Source organism: Enhydra lutris, unplaced genomic scaffold (genome assembly GCF_002288905.1).
Source record: "Enhydra lutris kenyoni isolate GAN:26980312 unplaced genomic scaffold, ASM228890v2 scaffoldscaffold18, whole genome shotgun sequence".
NCBI classification, from domain to species: domain Eukaryota; kingdom Metazoa; phylum Chordata; class Mammalia; order Carnivora; family Mustelidae; genus Enhydra; species Enhydra lutris.
In genome coordinates this window covers 3,530,667-3,555,360 of record NW_019154102.1, presented here as the reverse complement: position 1 = coordinate 3,555,360, position 24,694 = coordinate 3,530,667, and the positions used below count along the sequence as shown (strand labels likewise).

Sequence of the window (24,694 nt, the reverse complement as noted above, 5' to 3'; positions counted from 1 at the left end):
CAGGGAAACTTTTCCGCTTGAGAAAGTACCTGAACGTGAGCCAGGCAATAAGAAAGAAATGATATCAGTTTTAAGTGTGTAAAATTGAGCTTTAGAAACAAATGTTGCTTGGGTATTTTGAGCCAATAAAAAAAGAACATATGCTATTGCAGTTTGTGTTTTGGTTAACCATTTCCAATAATACAATTTAATCTTATTTTAAGCCTTCCAGCAACTACACAAATGACCGTTTTTATCAATTGTTTTAGAGATTTCCTGTGCCATTTGGGATGCTTTCTAAACTTTTGACGTCAAATTCCCATTTACTTCCCTTTCTTAGTGGGCATTTCCTACCATGTTCCTTCTTAGAGGACTTGGGATGGCATCGAGGGTGCTGTATTTATATTTTGTTTTACTGGCTGAGTGAGGTTTATGCATATGTGTTTGTATATGTATGAATGCATGTATAAACACAAACTTTCTAAGTATATATACACATATACATTGTGTTGTAAAAAAGTAACTCGAAAACAATCTTCTAATTCTATAACTGTTTAACTCCACATACAGAAAAATTCATGTTTATACTCAGCTGATAATTGTTTTGATGTAATTAATGTTAAGTGTCACTTAACTTCATTCAGTTTTAGTATGTCAGTCTTAAATATTTTCTGTTGGCATGTGTGTCAAACATATTTTACTTCACTACTTTTCATTCCTCAATCAGCACAAAACTACAGTGTGTAGAAATTTGGTTTTTCCTTTACGTTTTTCTTCTGTTTATGGGATGAGGTTGCTTTTTGTCATTAAATGGGGAAAGAAGATTTTAAGATAGATTTGAGTATTTTGCAAGTCAGAGTGGTACCCTTTATATGTTGATTAATTAGATGTATAGAAATGAGAAACGTGATTTGTAAGTCTTTTTTCATTGTAAATCAGTTCAACAGCTCTTAAAAAATACTATCTTGACTATTCTTAGGAACATTGACAATACTAACTTTCTTCTCCATTCTATTTAGACATGGCATATGCACATTCAAAGAGTTTCACTATAGAAGGGAAATGAAAACATGTGGATGAGTTAGTATAAATGACAGAATGGAAGTGCTGAGAATGGTAAAATGTGATTAGCATTCAGAAAAGATAAAGATAACTGAATCAGGGGCTCCCGTAGGTAGCTCTTTTTGTCCTGTGCCACATGTCAAAGGAATCAAAAGAATACCTAGAAACTTTCCATTGTAGCTTCCAATATCAAGTTAAGTCCTAGTTGTGCATAAAATAGGTGTTCAACCTGTCCAGTCTGAAATAATTGATTTGCATTGTAAACTAATGCTTCCCAAATCTTTCTGTCACAGTATAAGCCTAGAACATTTTTCTTGACACTGCTGTCCTCTTTAGCAGTAGTGAATTCAGGGACTCCGGAATAAACATCTGTGCATTATTGTCGGTCTGTCTTTCTTTTCTTTCTTTCAAGAGGCAAAATTGGATTCAAGAACTTTATCATTTTCATTTTGATTTTTTCTATGTGGATTTTAAAATATTTTCTAAATTTTTAAATGCCCAGTGATAGATGACTGCTGTTTCTTTAAAAAAAAAAAAAAAAAAAAAAAAAAAAAAGTTACTCATCTAAAGAAAACATTACTCCTGTTAACCTTTTTCATTCTTCTCAGTCTTCTCCCTAGAGGTAAGCACTGATATATTGCTTTGTAATGTATCCTTAAATAGTTGGTGTGGATCCTTTCATACTACCTAATTAATTTTTCAGGGTTTGGAAACTGCAGAATCCCTTATGATGTGTTACATGACAAGAACAGCTAAGCCATGTTAAGGAGGCATGTTAAGGGTCATTGTATGTGCTGATAGAATCCTAATGAATGAAATGGAAGCTTTCTCACTCTTCCCATAGGCCATCTTGCCTCATATTTGTCATATTTATCATTCTCCTTTAAACTTTAGAGTTAATTATTTGTATTTGTTTTCATGTTTTCTGAACAAGGACATGTCACCTTCGACTGGATGCAGTTAGGAATAAACTTGGTTTCAGTGAATCCATAGCTTTCTTTGGGATAGCTGAAGAGAGGTGTTATCCAGGGCCAACCTTGCTTCTGCTAGTTGTGGCTAGATGGATCCAAATGGGCTTTGTGAAAATTGTGTTTGCTTTCTTTCTTAGGCTTGAAATTTGTCATTAGTATTCTTAGGAACATTGACAATACTAACTTTATTCTCCATTCTATTTAGAATTTAGGTTTGTTTATTTGCCTGGAAATTGAATTGTATTTTTGTTTTTTGTTTTTCTTTCCATGATTGTTTAACTGGTCACTTTATTTCAGTAATACTTTGTTTACTCATACTTTACTCTAATGGTTGTCTGAGAGAAGTGAATGACCACTTACATCAGAAAATGCCAAAAAAGTAAGTTACCCTGCAAATACAGCCATCGTGGCTGGTTAATAGCACAGGAGCTATTAATAATTAATTTTAATAATTAAGGTATGTCAGTGCTTTGATTAGACACTTGCATTTTCCTTTATAGCAATCATTTGAATTGTAATTATATATTTGTATGAGTGATTATATATTTAATATTAACTTTTCCTAGTAGAATGTAAGCTCCATGAGGGCAGGAAGCTTGACTTTCTTTTTAAACATTGCATTTCCAGAATACTTTTTTTTACTGTATCTTGAATTACCATTTTCATGACTTAAGGACATATGTGTATGAGGTGGGAGCAGTGCACATTGGAAGAGGTAGATATGTAGAGGAAGACATGGAGGGTTTGGAGTCGACGAAGTAGAGGGTAGAAAAGGAAGAGGAAATTTATGCAAGTAACTAAAAATAATTTCAGCAACAAATTACATGGAATCCTCTCTTCTCAATCTCTCAACTTTCTTTTGCTTCCTATCATTCATATCCTTTTTCCAGAGCTGCAGTATTTCTTTCTAGTAAGGCATCGTTCCGAAGACATCACTTCAATACATCTTAGCATATGTATGGCAGTGGGTCTGTAAGAAGTGAAGTCAATGCGTCTTTGTATTTAAGGTTTTTCAAGAATTTTAATGTGATTTGTTGTCACAGTGTCAAACGACCAAACTTTATTTGGTAGGTTTCATTGTTCATACAGTACAAGAATTTTCCTGAAAGTTAGATCTGATATTATGCTATCTTATGTGGTTTCCATGAGGTTTTTGTTTGTTTTTGCTGTTGTTGTTGTTTTAAATCTCACTGTACAACTATAATATACCAAAAGATCTGTTTAGATTGGGTTTGGATTGCAAGTTTCCAAAGGAGCCAAAATTTATAAGTCTTATCTTGTGATATGAGCATATTTGCTGTTCCTGCATTCATAAAATCTATAGCATGTTTGCAAAGTGAATGTACATTTTACCATTTCAAATGAAACATTAAGTGTTTGATTATCCAGGTTTCTCATATTTCTAGAAGGTCAAGGTATTACAAATACTGCTGTCAGGCATAAAATTATTGAAAAAGAGCCTAAACTTTATTGTATTAGTGAAAATGAAGATCTTAAAATTGCATAATTTATTTAAAAAATAGATTTTCCTCAAGACTAATTGTATCAATAACTAGATATAACTGGTTCCACTACAGTTAACAATATCAAAGAAAATGTGTTTTAAAATTTTATCTGTAATGTCACATGACAGCTAACATTTATTATATTTACTCTTAAAATACATTTGATATGATTAATATTTAGGGGAAGAAAAAAGCATTTAGTATTTTTTATACATTTTCCTTTGTTTCTATGATTTTTGTTACCATCTTTCAATTCTTGCATTGCTAATTTGTGTGTGAAGTATCCAACTTCAATTCACCAACATTATGATGCATATTTGTTTTATAACTTTTGAACACATTTTACTGTGGTTTCGGATGTAGATTTAATTTGATTTTGAAAATATCATATTTCTGTTCTGTATGGCTTTTAAAATCATATTTCCTTATTTAACATAATATTAAGGATTCTTCATTATTCAGAAGCATTTGTGAATGTTGACAGAATTTTACTGTATTGAAATGCCTACATTTAGTGCATATGCAAGCTAAGCAGTAATTTATTTTGAATTATCTGCTATTTTACTGTTGTAATACTAAGGGATGCTCCTCATTCACAGTTATAGAACATGGAAAGACTAGAATTTCCTTTATAAGATCAGACATTAAATTTCTTCATTATCTTTATAAATATCTTAAACAATATAACATGCATAGAAGCTTATGTGACTAGAATTTAGAATTTTTCAGTTTTTCTTTAGCCTATGTGCCTATCATTGCTGGGTGTAATCAAGAAAAATTACTTTTAAAGAAAATATTCATGTATTATCTCCTGCTGTAATACAGTCATTTTTGTCATAGTTTTTATTAATAAGTCCCAGCTCCTTTGAATCTCTGTACTCTTAGCTCTGGGGTGAGATATCTTTATACATTCATATATCTTTATACATTCTATAAACAGTGGTGACATTGAATAACTAATAAACTAAACAAGGATTTTATTAGACTTGTTGTAGATTAATTTATCCTTGCAGAAGAGCACAGAAAGATCTCTCCACAGTCTAATATTTTTAAGAATGAGATAGTATAAGTATAAATTTGTATGCTTTACTGAAACAGATGAAAAATAGCAAAAAATTTTATTATGGCAACTAGACTTTAAAAGGATGATTCCTGTGGTGCCTGGCTGGCTCAGTCAGTGGAACATCAAATTCTTGATCTTGGAGGCATGAGTTCAAGCCCCACATTGGGCATGGAGCCTACTAAATAAATAAATAAAGTAAAAAGATGATTCCTTTTCCAAAGTAATGATTTTATCTTATCTGTCTATTTGAAAATATTTATTATTAATCTAGATTTTGTTCAGAAACCAACATCAAGACATTTAGATTGGTAAGAAAGAATATTTTTAAAATTGTGTTGGCCAGTGATTTTAAAGAAAATTGTAATTTTCCAGAGTTCTTAGCTCATATACTAAAGGAATCTGGATCTTTAAATAGAATCATTGCATTTTGGGGGCACATGGCTGGCTCAGTCTGTGGGATGTTTGACTCAGTCTTGGGGCTAGTGACTTTAAGCCCCATATTGGGTATGGAGATTACTTAAAAATAAAATTTTCTATTTTTAAGGACTTATTTATTTATTTTAGTGGGGGAGGGGCAGAGAGGGAGGGAGAGAGAATTTTAAGCAGATTTGGCAGGGGGCTTGATCTTATAACCCTGAGATCATAGCCTGAACCAAAACCAAGAGTTGGACACTCAAGTGACTGTGCCACCCAGGCAGCCCCCTAAAATGAAAATCTTGGGGCACCTAGGTGGCTCAATCGGTTGAGTGTCTACCTTCAGCTCAGGTAATGATCTTGGGGTGCTGGGATTGAGTCCCACGTCAGGCTCCCTGCTTGTGGGAAACCTGCTTCTTTATCTTCTCCCCTCTTGTACTCTCTCTCTTTCTCTAAAATAAATAAATAAAATATTTAAAATAAATAATAATAAAATCTTTAAAAAAAGTTAGGGGCAACTGGGTGGCTCAGATGGTTAAGTGTCTGCTTTTGGCTCAAGTCATGATCTCCTGGTCCTGGGATCGAGCCCCTTGTGGGCTCCCTGCTCAGTGGGAAGTCTGCTGCTTCCTCTCCTTCTGCCTCTTCCCTCTACTCATCTCTCTCTTTCTCAAATGAATAAGTAAAATCTTTAAAAAAAAAAAAAAAGACTCATAGAATTTGGAATACGGAAGAACATTGCAGATTATCTAAGAAATGATACTTTTGATTATGAGGCATGATAGGAGATAATTGCTTATTATGATAGACATTGTGGAGACTTTGAAGTAAATTAACTGATAGAAAATAACCAACCTTAAGGAACCTTTAAAGACTTTTCTCTATTTACACACTGATAATCATGAAACAAAGTTTCATACTCTTATTCTTACAAAATAAATTTAGAGGTAGTGTGAAGGAAACCAATCAGAGTATTATATAGGATATTATTGATTCTCATTTCAAGGTTTCCTTTTAATGGTATAAAATTTTAATTTGTAGTAAGAGAGCAGTATGGTATGATGGTCAAGAGTCCATGAAGTCATGAGACCTGGGTTCAGATCCTATATTTCTCCTTGGGCAAGTAATAAAGCCTTACATATATTCATCTTATGATATGCAATATGGGCTAATAGAAAATACTCCACTCTCAAGGATATGTTACATGACGAATTGCATAAGTACTTAAAAGATGGGTTTTTATTGATGGTGACAGTGAAATACAAGAAGATAATCTATACATTTAGATTAAATGAATTTCAAACCTAATGATCTGTAATTTGCCAAAGGGTTAAAACACAGTATTAATTTCTTAATATCTTCTGTCATATAAATAAATACCTATAATTTATGAATATTTGATTATTGTAAGTTATAACTAATTGGACCTCATTGTCCTGATAGCCTATACTACAAAGCGTATTGGTACAATAAAGCATTAAAGTTGATTCTACTTAACCAAAATTATTTAGATATTTCTGTAACTCAACACTTTCATCTTTCTCTTTCATACAATGATGAAGTTGAAATGAACTTTTCTCCCCTTTGAACAAACCTAGGAGTACATCGGCAAAGTGCTGCTTTTTTGGTGCAAATTTGCAGGCTGAAGGGAACAGGGAGGTAAAGATTTTCTCAGGGACTCAAAGTGACCATCCAGAGAAAACTATTTTGTGAATTAATGATTTGCCCGAGTAAGAACTCCATTGAGTGATATATGAGTTGAGTTTATAGGAAACCACTTAGTCACCTGAAGACCAGATTTTAAAGGAAAAGCTAATTAGGGATTTCTCTTCCTACATAATATCTTTGCTAGAAAATAACATATAATTACCTAGAAATACTTAAGTAATTGGGTAGCATCCTCACATCCTTCAAGATTTTGTTCAAATATAACTTTCTCAAGAGACTTACTGCAATGATCCTATTCAATACTACAATTTGCCTTTCTCCTGAACTATCATACCTCCGTCTAGTTTTTCTTCCATGGTGACTATTATCCTCTAACATATTTTAATTTTTTTTCATTTACTTTTTCACTGTTCATTGTCTTTCTCCCTCCAGAATACAGGAGGGCAGAGATTTTACCTTACCCTGACATATCTCAAGAGCCCCTAGAACAGTGGCTGTCACAAGTAGGTACTCAGTAATCCTTGGTTAAAGACTGAACTAATTGGCTAAACACGTGTGTACAATTTTCTTTTAGATTTTACTACAGATAGTATTTTTTATTTCTTATAATAAACTAATTTTAACATTTATTTTTCCTTTTTGCTTTGAAGTAAATCTTCCCAGGAAGGACAAACTAGATCAATAAAAACAGATTTTTTTTTTTCTCCTTGAACTAGAAGTGTGGACTCAGCTTGACCTTTTTGATCTTCCTTGGTTCCTGCCCAATTTAGGTGATCTCAAAGAATTTGGAAGGGATTTGAAAACCACCCCAACGACCACTGATAATCAAGCTCTTCCTTTCAAATTCCTCTAATAACCAGTCTTAAAGTAATGTTTCTTTAAGAAAGGAACAGTAATTCACCTTTGTCTATCTTTGTGTGTGCATAGGTAGCAGGAAGAAGCTCTTGTACATTTGACTTCTAAACAGCATTATTCATTGTGACTGTCAGAAGTTCTTTTTGGCTCTTTGTGAGAGAGAAAGTTTCAAAGCATGAAATAGATCTGCTGTACTTCCTGTTCTTAAAGCTTGACTTGCGCTTCTAACATTAAAAAGAAATATATTGACTCTTCTCAGGCCCTCAAACAGCTATATATAGCCTAAGGATCTTTGATTTTTTTCCCCAGCCCAGGGATGAATGATCATATTTTCAAGGAAATGCTTTACCAAGTAGTCCGGGTCCACAGCCAGGTGTCCTAACTTACAGAACTTGCACTGAAGAACTACAGTGACTGGAAATCACCAAAGCAAAAAGCAATGACCAACTACAGTGCCTGAGGTCATAGTTCCCTTAAAATTAGTGTCTTATTGTTTGTCCTTTTGGTAAAGAGAGAGTGACAGACAGAGGGAGAGAGAATGGTTTCATTCAGTTTTAGTCCTGTATTACTCAAAGCACCAATGAGATTCTTCTTTATGTGGGACTCTTATACATGATATACAGCCATAGCTTCTCTGAATGGATGTTTTCAAGGTTTCACATTAAGAAATACAAACACGGTGATAATAGTTAGCATTTTTTAGGACATGTTTTTACACATTCAAATTATATCTACTTATATAGAATGTGTATTCTACTGAATGCCGTTTTCCCCTTTCTGCTTGTCTTCTTTGCATGAATTGCTGTATGCGTATGGTCACATGATAGCTCATTCAGAATAGCAGCAGCTGAAGTAACCTCCAGTTATTATTAGTATTTACTTTCACCAAGTAGAGTGCAGGGACTCTGCCACAGTTGTGAACTGTGAAAGAATAGTGAATTCACAGTTGTGAATTATGAAAGAATAGTGTTTTCTTTCACCTCAAATAATTTTTTAAATACATAGCCCAGATATAGAGCAGAAAATTTGACATCTCAGACAAATGATAAGATAATTCAGGAAATTAAAACAACTCATGTGTTATACGAAGTTTCTAAGCAGTATTTTATTTTTGGCATGAATTACCTGGTCAACTGACCCAGTTTTCCATTTCATTTTCTAAACTTGGCATTATAAAGTCAGTAGACATTTGGAGAAAATTAAATTACCCCATTCAAGGAAACAATCAGATTTAGCTTGGACTAAAGTACTGCCAAAGGGGTGGAAATCCTTAAATTGGTCAATCATGTTTTCAGTTCACAGGGAAATCCTGATTCACAAGCTAACCATAGATTTTTTGCAGATAGCTCCTAGCAAAATATGCCAGAACTCTTCTTTTAAACTTTGGGAACAGCTATTTTTGATGCTATGCCGACCTAAAAGAATTAGGTGATGGCTTATTATGACTGTTTTTCTACTGATTATTTGTTTAGATAAAAGAATACTGTATTTGACTGACAGTAGGGCATACATTTTGAATTGCTTCCATAGCAGAGCCCCTGGATTTACACTGACCTGTCTGTATTTCCTGTGACCAGTAGTACTTGTGAGAAGACTGAGTGAAATTAGGAGTCATTCAATGTGATGGAAAGGGAGAGAAGCTGATTGCTCCAAAAGAAAGCCAGAATTTGGACTGATGCACGTGAGGACAATTTGGTTTGGCACTGTCCTCTCATTGTCTATAAAGAGTGATGTCATGACCTATTAGGGTTAAGAAACCGTTCCTTTTTTCTTGAACATCTTCACATGTGTCATTCCCTAATTTAAAAAAAAAAAATGTTCTTGAGGTGCCTAGGGGCTCAGTTGGTTAAGTGTCTGACTCTTGATTTTGCCTCAGGTCATGATCTTAGAGTCAAGAGATTGAGCCCTGCATTGGGTCTGCGCTGGGTGTGGAGCCTGCTTAAGATTCTTTCACTCCCTCTCCCTCTGTCTCTATCCTGCTCTCTCTCTCTCTCTTTCTCTCTTTCAAAAATAAAAAATAAAAATAAAAAATGTCTGATAATAAAGGAGGACTGCTGTTTAAGAGAGGCTGGTCAAGTAACTTACCTCCTTCTTAGACCTTCTGAATGATTTCTCAAACACCATTACAGACTTTGACCTCATTACCATTGTTCTGACCCCACAGTTCTCAAGTTGGCTGCCCTGCTCACTCCCACCCACCAGTCATCATGGTCACATTTAAAAAATACTGATTTTAAAGGAACTTACCTGATAATTGTATTTAGTAGGCCTAGGATGGATTGGGATCCTATACTTTGAAAACCCCTCTGAGCTCCCCCAGAAACTTCTAAAGCACAGCCATTTTGTGAAGTGTTACTGACTCAGTTAATTGGCTTTTGGTCTCTTAGGAGTTGAAATTTGTATTTCATGGTGATAAAGGTCATTTATTTCTTCTTGCAAGGAGTATGTACAAGTTTTTAATTAAATCCATATTGCTTCTGCATTGAGAGACTTTTCTTACTAATAAAAAAAATGTATCTTGCTTTAGGATAATTTGACCCATTATGAAAAGATAGGGAAATAAGGGACGGTTTTTGAGTTAGGCCTTCCCTTTATGTTGATATTCAGAGTAGTACAGATATCACCAGGCTCTCTCAAACCTTGTGCTAAAGGTCATTAAAATTTCCATCGTGTAGAGTGCGGATAGGTGCTTTAAGAAAATCAAATTGGGTATGTGACAACATTGAAACTTTTTCTGTAATACCCACCCATGGATAACTTGTAATGTATTCTAGGATCAATGTCCATAATAGGCCATGGTAAAGAGATCCAGTCAAAGGGAAAACCAAACAGTAAATGCTAACCTCACATAAGAAATATCTCTGTTTAATGAAAAAGTTGATTATAATACTTTAAAAAAAAAAAACTGGAGGTTATGGTGAAAGAGGCATTAAATAAAATAAGAATATGCCATTTCTACAAAGGCCAAGCTTTAGGGGGTGGAAATTTGGTCCCTGGACTCTATTAAATAAGAAATAATGTTCTTATGAGACATTTTAGAAATGATTGACACAGGCATAAGTCTTACATGGAGATAAATTATCAGATTTTAAAAATCTACAAAAGAAGGGAGTTAAGAAAAATTGTGAGTAGAAAGAAAAGCAGGAAGAGGAATGCTGAAGGGGAGAAGCTCTGGGGGTGGGGTCAGGGGGTGTTATCATGTAGCTGCTGTGACAGTACAACATTATTTCTCCAGGGAACAAAGATGTGGAAGAGTAATGGTTGCAGCCTGAGAGGGCAACTTTAGGAGATAGAAAGCTATGGAAATAAAGGAAATAATTGGAATAGAAATAGATGGGTCGATGTTTCATGTGAAAATAACCCATTACCTTTTGCTAAAGATAAATCTCTCAGTAGCCCTACCCTGTTACTCACTCACTAACTAACTAACATGCAGTGTTTGAAAGTACCATATAATTTCTTTTTTTTTTAAGGATGTCATTTAATTATTTATTTATCAGAAAGAGAGAAAGAGAGGGCACAGGCAGGGGGAGCGGCAGGCAGAGGCAGAGGAAGAGGCAGGCTCCCCGCTGAGTAGGGTGTCCAATGTGGGACTCAATCCCAGAACCCTGGGATCATGACCTGAGCCAAAGGCATATGGTTAAACAACTGAGCCACCCACGTGTCCCAGTACCATGTAATTTCAATTAATATCTGTTCTTAAAAAGAGATCTGCTGAAATGGGATACTGGACAACTAGACGGATATTTGTTGGTGAGTGAAACATCAGATGGGATTGTCCAGCGCTTAAGTGACCCTTAGTGAAATCTAGGCACACTAGCATGACTGCTAATTAGAGTCAAGGAAGGAGCAGAATCCACTCAGGGAAAGAACACTTTTTTTTTTTTTTTTTTGCCAAGGACTATCTGTATTACTAGTAAACATTTAATCATTATATACACTGTTTGTTAGGTAAAGTGGATTATTCTGTTCTTAGAGACCATTGTTATACCTAATATTTACCTTTTATTATAAAATAAGCATAGAGGATTATTCTTTCTAAACGACCATTGTTAATGCTTAATGTTAACTTTTATTATAAAATTCTCTTGCTGAATTGCATTAATAAACTTGTAAGCCATTGCTATTAGAATGTGAGATCACTGAAGACAGTGGTTTTGCTCTTTTCAGTTTTGCATGGAGGACAGAGCTTGGTAGGTGATGTAAAGTGGATAGTCCAAGATCGTGGACATTGGAGTTGAATATAGCTGCATTTAGACCCTAGACTTATTATATATATTAGCTGTGGGGTTTAGGAAAGTTATTTGACCATTCTGAAACTCATTTTCCTTATCTGTAAAATGAGAAGAATAAAACCTACCTCTTTTTGTTTGAGGATTGCATGTATTATTTATGACTAAAGTATGTATTGCTAGAACATAGTGAACTCTCAATTGTAAGACATGCGATAGAGTATTGGGTGTCTCTTTCAGATAGATGATTCAAATAAAATTAAATCATTTTCAAGGAAAATAAAAGGTAATGCTTAAAATCATAAACTATAGGGAGGAAGGATTTTTTTTTTTAAAGTCGAAGACATTTATCCTTTGTATACATATTTTAAAGTTTCACTGAGTCACAGATGTTGAAAAGGGGAGTAAGGTGAATGGGGGAGTAGAAGAAATTGGATTTTTGTGCTGTATATATGATACATCCCTTCCATTTTATTTTATAATGATTTGTATTACCGTTAATGCAAAATATATACCTGAAGTGAGCCTAAAAATGCTGAGCAAGAATTACTTGTCATCTTTTTTGCCTCCTAAATAACAAAGGCAAGATGTTTTCTTTTTTTTTTTTTTAATTTCCTTGATTAGGGTATTAAGATTCTGTTTAAAATGAACTAGTTTTAACATAAATCAGGTAAACGTTTTGTTCTCCATGGCTCAGTAAGAAAAAGCACAGCTTGTTTTTGACTTGTTTTACTTCATTGCATTTCTCTGTTAAAAGATAGAACTACAATAAAAAAATACCCACCATTCCTTCCTGTACTTGAATTCCCTTCCTGGGTGTGTTTTGGAGAGTTAGAAATTACATGAAAGTTCTGGGAGAGTGGTAATATATGAGATTATATACAGTTAGGTTTGAAGGGGGTACTTATTCATGTGACTTGATAGGTTTCTTAACACTTTGGACCCAAAGATAATATTTAAGTTAATAGTAATTTACTAGGGATTCAGAAAAGATGTAGTAATGTGTCTTAAACCACGTTAATTATGAAATTTACTAAGTTCAGAGAATGACAGTACAGATTTCCTTTGCTATCTGAAAGTAGAGAATTCTTAAGAAAGCTTTCATGGAGAGGAGAAGGGAGTTGGGGGAAATTGGAGGGGGAGACGAACCATAAGAGACTATGGACTCTGAAAAACAATCTAAGGGTTTTGGAGGGGCAGGGGTCGGGAGGTTAGGTGAGCTTGGTGATGGGTATTATGGAGGGCACATATTGCGTGGAACACTGGGAATGGTACATAAACAATGAATTCTGGTACACTGAAAAGAAATTTAAAAAAAAGAAAGAAAGCTTTCATAATCTTAAATGGCATAAAGTGATGAGGTAATTACCTTGAATTTACACGGAATTTTAAAATATATTTCCCTGACCTAAAAAATAACATCTCTTAGGCTCTTCTGAGACATTAGGATATATCTTGCTAAAGGGTGTACACAGTAAATTTAGATAAAGCACAGTTGCTCACAGATAAAGTTCGAAGATACCAGCTGCTTGATGTTGAAATGCTGAGTGTAGTTCCGGAGCAAGGAGTTTGGAGGGGCCACTTTGACTGCTCCTGGTGCACACTGTTTCTGTAGTGGCTCCCTGCAAAACAAATGCTGGAAGTTATTTTTGCTTTTCAGCTTTTTTGTAAAAGCAAAGGTCCTGGGGATTTCTTTTGGCTAGTCTAAGCAGGTACTACTGTAGATCTCCCATAAGAGTGAAGTGGTGTAATGTGAACTTGATAAAAACTGGGGTGTACGTGTAATTGCTTTAGCAAGGAAAAGGGCTTAATCAATAATAGAATCATAAATTTGACTAAAATTTTGGAAGTGCCCTAGTCCACATGCCTACGCAACAGACTCTTCTGCCGGTTCTGGGACGGTGATGATCCAGACTGTGTTTCCATGTCCAGGAGGAGAGCGCACTTGTAGCAGTCTTTTAAATGAGAGTTTTAATTATTAAAGAGTTTTTCTGCTTAATTTGAATCAAAATATGCCTACTGAAACTATCACCAGTTAGCCATCTGCATGTTGTTACTGTTATTAACTAAGATATTTATGGAGTTTCTCCAGTGTGGGGTGCTTTCTGTGTTTTCAAATTATCTGGAATTAAACACAGTCTGTCTAATTCCTCATGCACATTTAAAAAAAAATAATTTCTAAAAATACATCCCCTACTATCACACCCAGACCCTAATTTTTCTTTTCTAAATTTTATACCTTCAGTTTCCAAAACCATTCTTCACAGCATTTAAATCCTTTTTGTGTTCTTCCTGACCATCTCCTCTGGGTCCAGGCATATTTAAATTTGTCAGAATATCTCTTATAGTCATGTTCAAAATTAATCACAGTACCCCGATGTCTGAGTAGGGATGGCACAATGAGGTGTAAGCATTCTTTGGTTCTGGCAATAATGACACCTATAGTCAGAGACTGTGTGTGTGTGTGTGTGTGTGTGTGTGTGTGTGTTTGCTATTTTTCTATTTTTGTTTTTGTTTTGATCATTGTTACTGTTTTGTTGACTCATACATACTATACTTTTAGTTAGCTGAAACCTGTAAGTTTTTCCACCTGAACGGCTGGTAATTTAGCCTTATTCTCTACTCAACAGTTAATTTTGCGAGCCTATTTCAAAGCATGAAACATATTTCTATTCAATTTCATCTTCAAACATTAAAAAAGAATTTAAATATCTACCCAGTCTCCCATGCAAGATGCTGGGAATACAAAAGTAAATAAGCCATAGTATATGGGAAGTTATCTGTCCTAGAGAGATTTATAGCTCAGTAGTAGGTAAAGACATTAAACATAAAAGTCCCATTGACAATTAAAAGTGCTGTGATGGAAGTCACTTACAAGAACAAATATTCCTCATTAGTTGAGTCTCAGAATGATTGGATGTTCACTTGATTAACATGGTTGAGTAGTGTGTTTGTTTTCTGTTGATGCCCTCGTAATTTCCATAAACATGTCATCTTAACATGATTTTGTTAATCATACAGTTCTATAGGTCAGAAGTCCAACATGGATCTCACTAGGTTAAACTCTCTGTGTTAGCAGGGCTGTGTTCCTTTCCGGAGGGCCTCAGAGAGAATTGGCTTGTTTCCTTCCTTCGCCAGCTGCTTGAGGCTTTTTTCTAGCCTCAAGAAAGGAGTCATGACTCCTTTCTTCCTCCATCTTCAGTCAGTAATCTTGCATATCTCTGCCATTCTTCTGTAGTTACATTTTCTTTGAAGTCTCCTCTGTTTCTTTCTTCTGTTTATAAGGGGTTTGTTGATTACACCGGCCCCATCTAGATAACCCAGGAAACTCTTCCTATCCTAAGCTGATTAACAAATTTAATTATATTGGCAACTTATTTGCCTTTGCAAAATCACTTAATATAGTCACAGATTCAGGGGATTAGGATCTGGTCATCTTAAATTGCCATTATTTCCTTATACCACAGGTGGAAATATTAAAGCAAAGGAAAAATGTAAGAAAAGTCATGGTGTTATGTTAGAGAAGTACTGATTTTAAGAATTGGAAAGAGAGCATGAATGCAACAGGGAGCCTTAAAGAAATGGAGAAACTGATAAGGGTCAAGATGATGAAAAACCTTGAGGAACGAGATTAAATTTGCTTTTTAGAAAGATCACTCTGACAAGAGAACAGATTGGAAGAGTGCAACTACAGATAAGAAAACAGCAAAGCAATTATGATTTAGTGAAGAAGTATCAAGGGCTAATACTTTTGTCTTAGCATCAGAGATGGAGAACAGTGAGTAGATGTGCTATATCCTAATTCGCTGAGGTTCCCAGAACTTGTTGATTGATTAGATGCCAGAGTGAGGGCAAGACTGGAGTCATGACTGACTCCTAGATTTTCATCCTAAATATCTAGGAGGATGATGGTGTCATTTTCCAAGTTAGTGTGGATTAATGAAGAGAAAATAGAGGTGAGGAGGAAATGGAAGCAGTCATACTCTGATTACTGTTTTAGTTCAGGCATACAACCAGCCAGCTACTTTGAGTCTTCACCTATAATTCCATCTTTGTGCCATCTACAAACGTGACTTATATCTACTCCATTTTCTTAATGGATAAAAATATGGTCGAGAATAGAGTCATCAGAATGCTGCTGGGGATCCACTTCAATAGCCGCTATTACATCAGTCTGAATTCTCTGTATGTCACCATCCAACCAGCTTTGACTCTCTGCTGTTAACTAGATCATATTTCTTCATGTATCTCAAGATATGTCTTAAAAATTCAGTCAGATGTTTTGCTGAAACATTTAATATATTCTGTCTAAATCATAAAGCGTTATTGGGAAAGTTATTTGTATTCAGTAGTGATATTTAATTAATTCACTTGATCTTCCACTTCAATATATGTGCTTACTCAGTGCCCATGGGTAAGGCTCTTTGTGAGGCTTTTTGTAAAGCATAAATACATATATCAGATTTATACCTATGTAAAAAATTAAAAAATAGTTGACAACAAAGGATAATGAGGTTAATTTGTTTTTTTCTTTTTAAAAATTTTTTTAAATTTTTTAATTTTTTAATAAATATATAATGTATTATTAGCCCCAGGGGTACAGATCTCTGAATCGCCAGGTTTACACACTTCATACCACTCACCAAAGAGGTTAATTCTTAATGGAAGAACAAAAGAAAGTTCCTAGAGGAAGTAGGAGTTGAACTGGAAGAGGTGAGAAGTGAGGATAGAGGATAGACTTGACAGAGAGGGAAGGATCTAGAAGACAGAACATCATGATCAAAAACATTGAAACTGTTATGCAGAACATGACACAATGGGACTGAAATACAGGTGTGGCTAGAGGGAGATTTAGAATCAGGGAACTGGTAACATTAGCCTCTGCAGTGGTGGTTATTTTTAATTGAATTTGAATACTATAGGATAGGTATGCTTTCTCCTTATCGACACATTCTCTATAACCTCTTATTGTGTGCCGTAACTAGATCTGTGCATTGATACTTCTTACCTGGTACCTTAGATATCTGGTCAGTCACCCTAGGTTTAGAAGCTTAATATGCAATCAATGCACTGCCAATTTGTGAGTGTGTGTGTGTGTGTGTGTGTGTGTATTTGGAGAGGTGCATTACCATAAACCTACTTTAGATTTCTTATTTATTTATTTATTTATTTTTTAAGGTTTTTTTTTTTTTTTTTTTTTTTACAGATCACAAGTAGGCAGAGAGGCAGGCAGAGAGAGACAGGAGGAGGAGGCAGGCTCCCTGCTGAGCAGAGAGCCCGATGCGGGACTTGATCCCAGGACCCTGAGATCACGACCTGAGCCGAAGGCAGAGGCTTTAACCACTGAGCCACCCAGGCGCCCCCTACTTTAGATTTCTTAAACTAAGACATTTTGATGGCAGAGTGGATTGCAAATTAATAGTGTTGAAGAAGGATGGGATCATTAGAGGAAAGTAAATGAGTTAGAACGTTGTAAAAACAGTTCTGGCAGAAGGGAATGGGCACTAAACTATTCTAATAATTGGGAAAAAAAAGGAGGGATCAAATGTGAAAAGCTAGATTCAAAACTCCTTCAGGACATGGTCTGGGTTGTTTTTTTCCTATGGTGCTTAATATGGGACAAGACAGAAAGTAGACACTTAATAAATGAATGAATGAAGACATTGGAGAAATTGAATGTGAGAGATTAAAGGAAGTAACTGAAGATGACTTTAAAAACCCAGATATGAATGTCTGGAAGGGTTATGTTTCTGAAAATGTCTTTGAGAGAAGAAATTTCATCTTTGATAAAGTTGAGTCATTCAGGGAGGCAGTTCAACCAACAGATGGATGAAAATACGAAGATGGCCTTCAGGGTGGAGTTTGTAACTTAAAGGAAATATGAAAACCTACAACTTGGAGATGATGGCTCATTTTAACTCACCCAACAAAAACATATGTATCAAGATTAAATATGGATTAGTAACTATTTTTTAAAAAGGTCAAAACATCTAATGCAGACAAAATGTCTTATGGGTAAAGAAACTGAGGGACAAATGTTTGTTTTGCCCAAAGTTGTCTAACAAATAAATGGGATAATTGGTCCTAGAACATAAAAAAGATGTCATTTAAATCACATCACATTTAAAGCACATTACTTCACTGCCTCCTGTTTCCCACTGAAAGTTTCCACACTGAGTCATTCTCTATTTAAAGGACAGCCATTTTAACCTCCTTTCTGTTGCCTAATCTCAAGTTTGATCCAGTTGGAAAATTCAGGTATAGACTGTTTATTATCAAGATAGTTTTTCCTAATTTTCATGAACTAATGTAAAGAGATTGGAGCTATAAGGAAGCCTTGCTGAAAACTACCAGTTTTATTTTATTAATTCTGAATACTTTGGCCTGGACACCCTGACTTTCTCATTTCTTATGTCATAGTGCTGTTACAAAACAAATTCTTAAGTTCTAAATTTCATAGAATTATGTAAGCCAGTGGATGTCAATGTGTGCTTTATGAAGCCTCAGTGTTGAGTAGGTACTGTAGGACACCACTGGGGGTTGAAGAACACAGGGTGGAGAGGACTTAAAGCTTCTGCCCTGATTCAGACCCTGTACCATAACCTTTCATCTGCTGTAATATTGAGCTGTCTTCAAGATTTTGTATAAAGGAAGGATCTCTTATTTTAAAATATTTCTAAAACTACTAGAGGTTATTAATCTCAGGGCTATGACCAGCATTTCAGATCTTTTCCTTTTGAATTTGTGAATTACTTTGAAACACTCCAAATCCTGTTGCTTCAAATGAGTAAATCATAGAAATTCAATTTTACCATAAAAGTACCATGGAGCCATTTAGCCTCATAGTGAGCAACATCTCTGGCCTTTGCCAGTACAGTTCTGTTAGCCTAAGGCTATATTGAGAAGAAAGGTTTTCAAGTTTTCACAACTAAGTGAGAGGTTTTATACTGAGACAAGATAGAGGCAATAAAATTGCTTTTCAGAAGCAATAAAATATGTTTCTATTTATATTTCCCCTTTTCTATTTTTCATTGCTATATATAAACCAAATTTTATTTTGTATTATAATTTATAGAATGACTATTCAAAAGGCCCACAGAGTGTATTAGGAGGCACTACGACAGTAGTATTTTGAGAGTAAATGTCACCAATAAAAACAAATCTTCCCCAAAACTTCTATAATAATTCTCTGATTAAAGAGTGATGATTAAAAAAAAAAATGCAGTTACTTGCAAAACAACCCAATAGTCCTTTCCAAGACAACCCAGTCTTTATTTGAAGCAGATCAAAGTCTTACCACAGTTAGATCGCATTCTCCTTTGATATGGTTTAGGTTAAATAGCTGTCATTTTGGTCAATGGCACTGCAGTAGAGATAGTTAAAATTTAGGTCAGAGCAACCTGGATGATAAATCCCTAGAAAGCAGAAAACATAAAAGGATTTAGAAGGGTGTCCAAACTAATTTCAATTTCAGTGTCTTATTTGTTTTAGTTTGTTTATTTGTTTTTTGTTTATTTCTAGCCCTCTTTACATAAAAAGTAACTTTATTGCATGGAGCACTGGGTGTTATAGCAAACAATGAATCACGGAACACTGCATCACAAACTCATGATGTACTCTATGGTGACTAACATAACATAATAAAAAAATTATTGAAAAAAGTAACTTTATTCTTGTTCCTATAAAATAATATAGTGGTACTAGGTAGGAATATATGCTCAATATTTTCTTGTACAAAGTGATATTATTATAATTTTCAATTCTTCTACTCTGCCCTATCTTTTATTCATGAATATTTGTTTATGATTTGTAAAGGCAGTTCTGCAATCCCACTAATTCCCCCTACCTTACCCCCTTCAAATAACACCAGTACTTGTAGTTCAGATTGAGGTGAATTTATGGATTGATATATTAATACATTACTTTTCAACCTTTCAAACATGTTCTTATCTATTATTTTATAGAAACTCTGAGATAAACGGGCATTCATATTTAACTCTCTTTGACAGATGAAAAAACATGACCAAGATGGTAACTTTCCCAAATCACACAGTTAATGGCAAAGTTAGAAATGGATGGTGATCCTAAAGTTTCTAGCCTAAAGCCAGGCTTTATGCCACGCATGAATTTTTTGAGGGTGTAATAATAACATTCCCAGTGCTCCTGAATCATCCTGTGTCTTTGAAGGGCCAGAGATGTAGTATTTCTCAGTAAGCCCAGTTACCTCACAAATTTATTAGAAAGCAAAATTAATTGATACTATTATTATTATTATTATTATTTTTGACTAGCACTATATTCCAAGAGTTAAAATTATTTCTGCTTTGGAGTCATGAAAAATATGTTACAATTTTTGTGGATCTAATATATTACCAGTTGTGGCCTCTTTTGTTGTTGTTCCCAAGAAAACTTGTTTTTGCTCTTAATTCTATTCTAAACTTAGAATATGTTTCAGCATCACCCCCCCCCCCTTTTTTTTTTTAATCTAGGTCTGTTTTTACTTCAGTGGTTTTGATAAGCAAAAGAGATAGATGCTTTCATATAATGAATGTTGCTACAAATAAATTCTCTTTTTGTGTTGCCCATCTGGTTAAAGAATTTTTCTAGATACTGATGAGTGAATTAATGATATTTAAGATCCATCAGGATCTAATAAAGTCATCCATCTCAATGGTCAATTGAGGTTAAGCTCTTTTAAAGGAAAGAAATAGATTCTTCTACTCATTTCCTGAACCTGGTGGCTCTAAATTCTTTTTAGAGAATCCCATCATTTTCCAGCTAAATGCTGGGTTAGTACTGAAGAGAGTAATGCTCTATTCATGGCTCTGAGTGACAGCATATAGGAGGTTATTTAACTCTTGTGTGTCTGCATCTTCTTTCTGCCATGCATATTGAAATCACAGATGAAAACATTCTGTGAACACTTTGAAATCCTGAAAGAAAGCAGTTTAATAAATTAGCAAGAGCATTGCCATAATTCATATTTATTAGAGGTAATTGGACTATTAGAAATCTTTCTGGTTTGTTGTTCGATCTCTTTTTGATTACTTAGTGATACAAATTGCATTTTCATCTTGGTGTCTTATCAGAGTGAATCATTGTTGAACTTTCCTTTTAAGAACATAGAAAAAGTTGGGCACTTGGGTGGCTCCGTAGGTTAAGTATCTGCCTTTGGCTCAGGTCATGATTCCAGGGTCCTGGGATCAAGTCCTGCATCTGGCTCCCTGCTCAGTGGAGAGTCTGCTTCTCCCTCTGCCCCTCCCTCCCCCAGGTCTTGGGCATGCTCTCTCTCTTGTAAAAATAAATCTTTCAAAATAAGAACATAAAAAATACAAAATTGATTTGAGGTTTCTTAATTAAATTATCTTGCATATTAATTTTTTACCAACACTCCAGTTAAGAAAAATAGAAAACATAATTAATGTTTTCCCATTTTTGTTTTCCTTATTGAATATTAATTTATTCAGCACATTCAACTCAAAATTGAGGAACCCCTTCCTTTGGGAAATAAGCAGAACAAAATCATGGAATTTATATATTGATGGTGGGAAATAAGATTTGATGAAAAAAATATATAGTGTGTTAGATGGTGACACACTGCATGGTGAAAAATAAAACAGAGACTGGGACTTGGGAGTGCGCAGATGAGAGAAGGAGGTACAATTTTTATATGTTTATCTGAAAAGACCCTCAGTTGTCCTGTGCTATTTGTGAGGAGACATGAAGGGGAGAGTCAGTGTACATTCAGTCCTTTTGATTCTTTTGAGAAATACCTTTTTCCTTTCTACCTTGGGTGAGCCCAGCCTTCCAGGTTGGGCTTCATCAACCATTATGATATTATTTTATCTTTCCCAACTGATTGAGCTGATTTCTCCTTTTTAGGTCTCATCCTCTCCTGCTTGTGTGGTATGATAGAATGTCCTTGTTCAGAAATATAGTTGTTTCCTCTTGCCAATAGTATGAATTCTAGGCTCTGTCACATCATTTTAGTAATTTTAAGAGTCCTATTTATTTGATAATTTTATCTGTAATCCTTACTCTCAGAGAGTAGATCTCATTATTTTGTCTTTTTTTTTTTCATTATTTTGTCTTGAGTAAGTCATGCTTATTTCCAGTTCTGTGCTCTTACTTATACCCTTCTTCTCAATGAGAATGTCATCCCTTTTCTAAAATTTTTTTTTCCACTGAGCCTAGGGTTTGTTTGATTGATGGCAACAAATACCTCTATTTTAAAACAAAGCAGAACTTAGACCCGATAACCTCAACTGGAGGCTGATCCCAAGTTTCTACTTAGACATTTACACCTGCTGTCTTTAAAGGACACATTCGCGGATATTTACACCCCATTGAAAAGTTGCGGTGTGATGCAGTGTGGGGATGGTGAGCGATCCACCATGCGTATACAAATCCAGCATTGGTCAACTCTCTTATTGTGGACAATAGTCCCTTAGCTAGTCCCATTCACACAGAAGGAAACTGAGATTCAGAAAGGTTGAGTTCCTTGTGTGGCCTTGTTGACATGTTATTGCCTTTTTTTTTTTTTTTAAGATTTTATTTATTTGACAGAGAGAGAGATCACAAATAGGCAGAGAGGCAGGCAGAGAGAGAGAGAGGGGAGGAAGCAGGCTCCCCGCGGAGCAAAGAGCCCGACCTGGGGCTCGATCCCAGGACCCTGGGATCATGACCTGAGCCTAAGGCAGAGGCTTTAACCCACTGAGCCACCCAGGTGCCCCTGTTATTGCCTTTTTGTATAGTTTGGTCTTCCCTTAATAATAATCCATGTTCATCGAGATTGCCTGATCCTCTATTTTGTAATTAGGTGCTTTATTTACACCAAAAATTCCCTACCAGTAGCTTTTATACCTATCCCTTCAGTTTTTATATATTTTTAAAATACCTTCTGTGTGCCTAATATCATAGTACATCTTCTGTATCTCCCGCGACACCTACTATACTGCTGTGGTTGGTGTCTGAAAACCATTGCTGATTGCTTTGATGTAGAAGGCTTTAGAAGGCTGACATTTATGCTTCTTAAACTGCAGTTCATATATTTGACTTAATTCTGCCAGATATCAAAAGTTCTGCAACATCACCTACATGAGGTTATGTCAAGCAAAACTGCTGTAAACAAGAACATAGAAGTGATTTGTGTGGTCTCCTGTCACCTTTTCTCTCCCAGCCTTTCCACAGATTTCTTTAATACATCCTAGAAAATATTAGAAAAAAACAAGCTCAGCCTCTCTTCAAAGGGGACTTTGATATCATTTCTACCCTTTTTTTTTTCTTTTTTAAAGTTTTTTCTTCTCTGTATTTTGTTTTTGTTTCTTTGGTATTCTTGTTACATGACTAACATTGCATAGAAATATAAACTCATGGGAAGGGGACCCACATCTGCTGATCATGACTGTGATAGAAGTAAACAATAGGGCCTTGAAATGAGACAAAAGGAGCCCTGGAATTTAATAAACATGGTGTAGCCCAAAAGACCTTCCTTTTAAGACCCATCTGACTTTATTTATTATTGTTATTTTTGTAAAAGCATTTACTACTGTAGGCTCTTGGGACCAGTTTCAGCTAAGAAACATATTCAGCTGCCCGCATTGAAGATTTCAGCATTAAGGACTTCAGAAATTACAAGGGAACCCTGCTAATTCAAATTACTGATATGGAGACTTGTTGAGGATGCTTGAATCTTGTGTATTTGGAAGTATGTGAAAAATAAGGATTGAAAGTCAACCTATTGCTTCAGAATATGGTTCATTTATTTTTGTGACTATAGTTTAAATTTTAATTATTTATGTTTCTGCTGAGTAGTCCTTTGGCAAATGTTCCATAGAAAATAACTCATCTTATTTTTCAAACTGTGTCTGCATTCAAAGTCTTAACTCTCTATTTGATAGGCATTTCTTTGAGTCATCTATATTAGGAAGTAATTTCAATCTGTCTACAAGAATCCTGAATTTGCTTTCCAAAATAGGTGCTATATTTTAAATCCAGTGTGACTCCTTAGGCATTTAATATGCTGAACAGAAAGCTTTCCTAGAGATTCAACCCCCTTTGCTCCCATAAATGAAAACTAAGCAATTTAGTCTTTAAGCTATATTTCATTGTTAATATTCTCTTCAATATAAAATATATTTTATGTTTATAAATATGCTTTCAAAGCATTCATTTCTGGAGAATAGCTTATAAATGTGTTCTTTATATTAAATGATTAATTTTATAAGAAAATAAATTTAAATAAGTGGGAATTTGGGTTTTAATGCAATTAATTGATAATCCCACAGAACATTATACCAAAATTGAATCATAGGAAAAACACAATACCCCTTACCATTTCTTGTCTCACACTCTAGTAACATGGGACATCTGCTTTATATGCTATTTCATAAGAATGTATTGTAATTCCTGGAACCCAAATATAATATGGAATTACTTTTAAAAAAGTCATATGAGAACTTTTAGAATTAGGGATATGAGCTACTCCTCTCATATATCATTTGAAAATGGTTTCAGATAGATGCCACAGTTGCTAATATTTAAAAAATGAAACTAATTAAAATCTTTGTGGGTTACATTGAAAACAGTAAAAAAAAAAAAAAAAAAAGGTTCTATAAATCTCTATTAAGGCCACTTCCAGGCAGAAGAGACAATGTATAGAAAAAGAAAAGAGAATAAACGTCAAGTGAGAGGATCCTTCAAAGACAAATAGGAAGACTGACATGAAGTTACTAAAAGTCAATAAGTGGATGAGTCTAAAACTAATCAACCCAATAACAGAACTTTATTTTCAAGCTCAACAAGATTTCTAGACCTAGTACAAATCAAGTCATATTTGGAAATTACTGTGGCCTTTCAAATCTGAGTTAAACTTGTCCAGTAATTGTATAGTCAAAACTAGTAAAAGGTATCCTCTAGCTTGATCGTCCAACCCATTGTAATCAGTTT

General features: G+C 34.8%; 1 protein-coding gene across 1 annotated transcript in view; it reads left to right on the top strand.

Annotated features, from left to right (window-relative positions):
* Positions 1 to 24,694, top strand: part of LOC111148008 (neurexin 1) — a 1,160,981-nt gene that overhangs the window by 105,034 nt on the left and 1,031,253 nt on the right.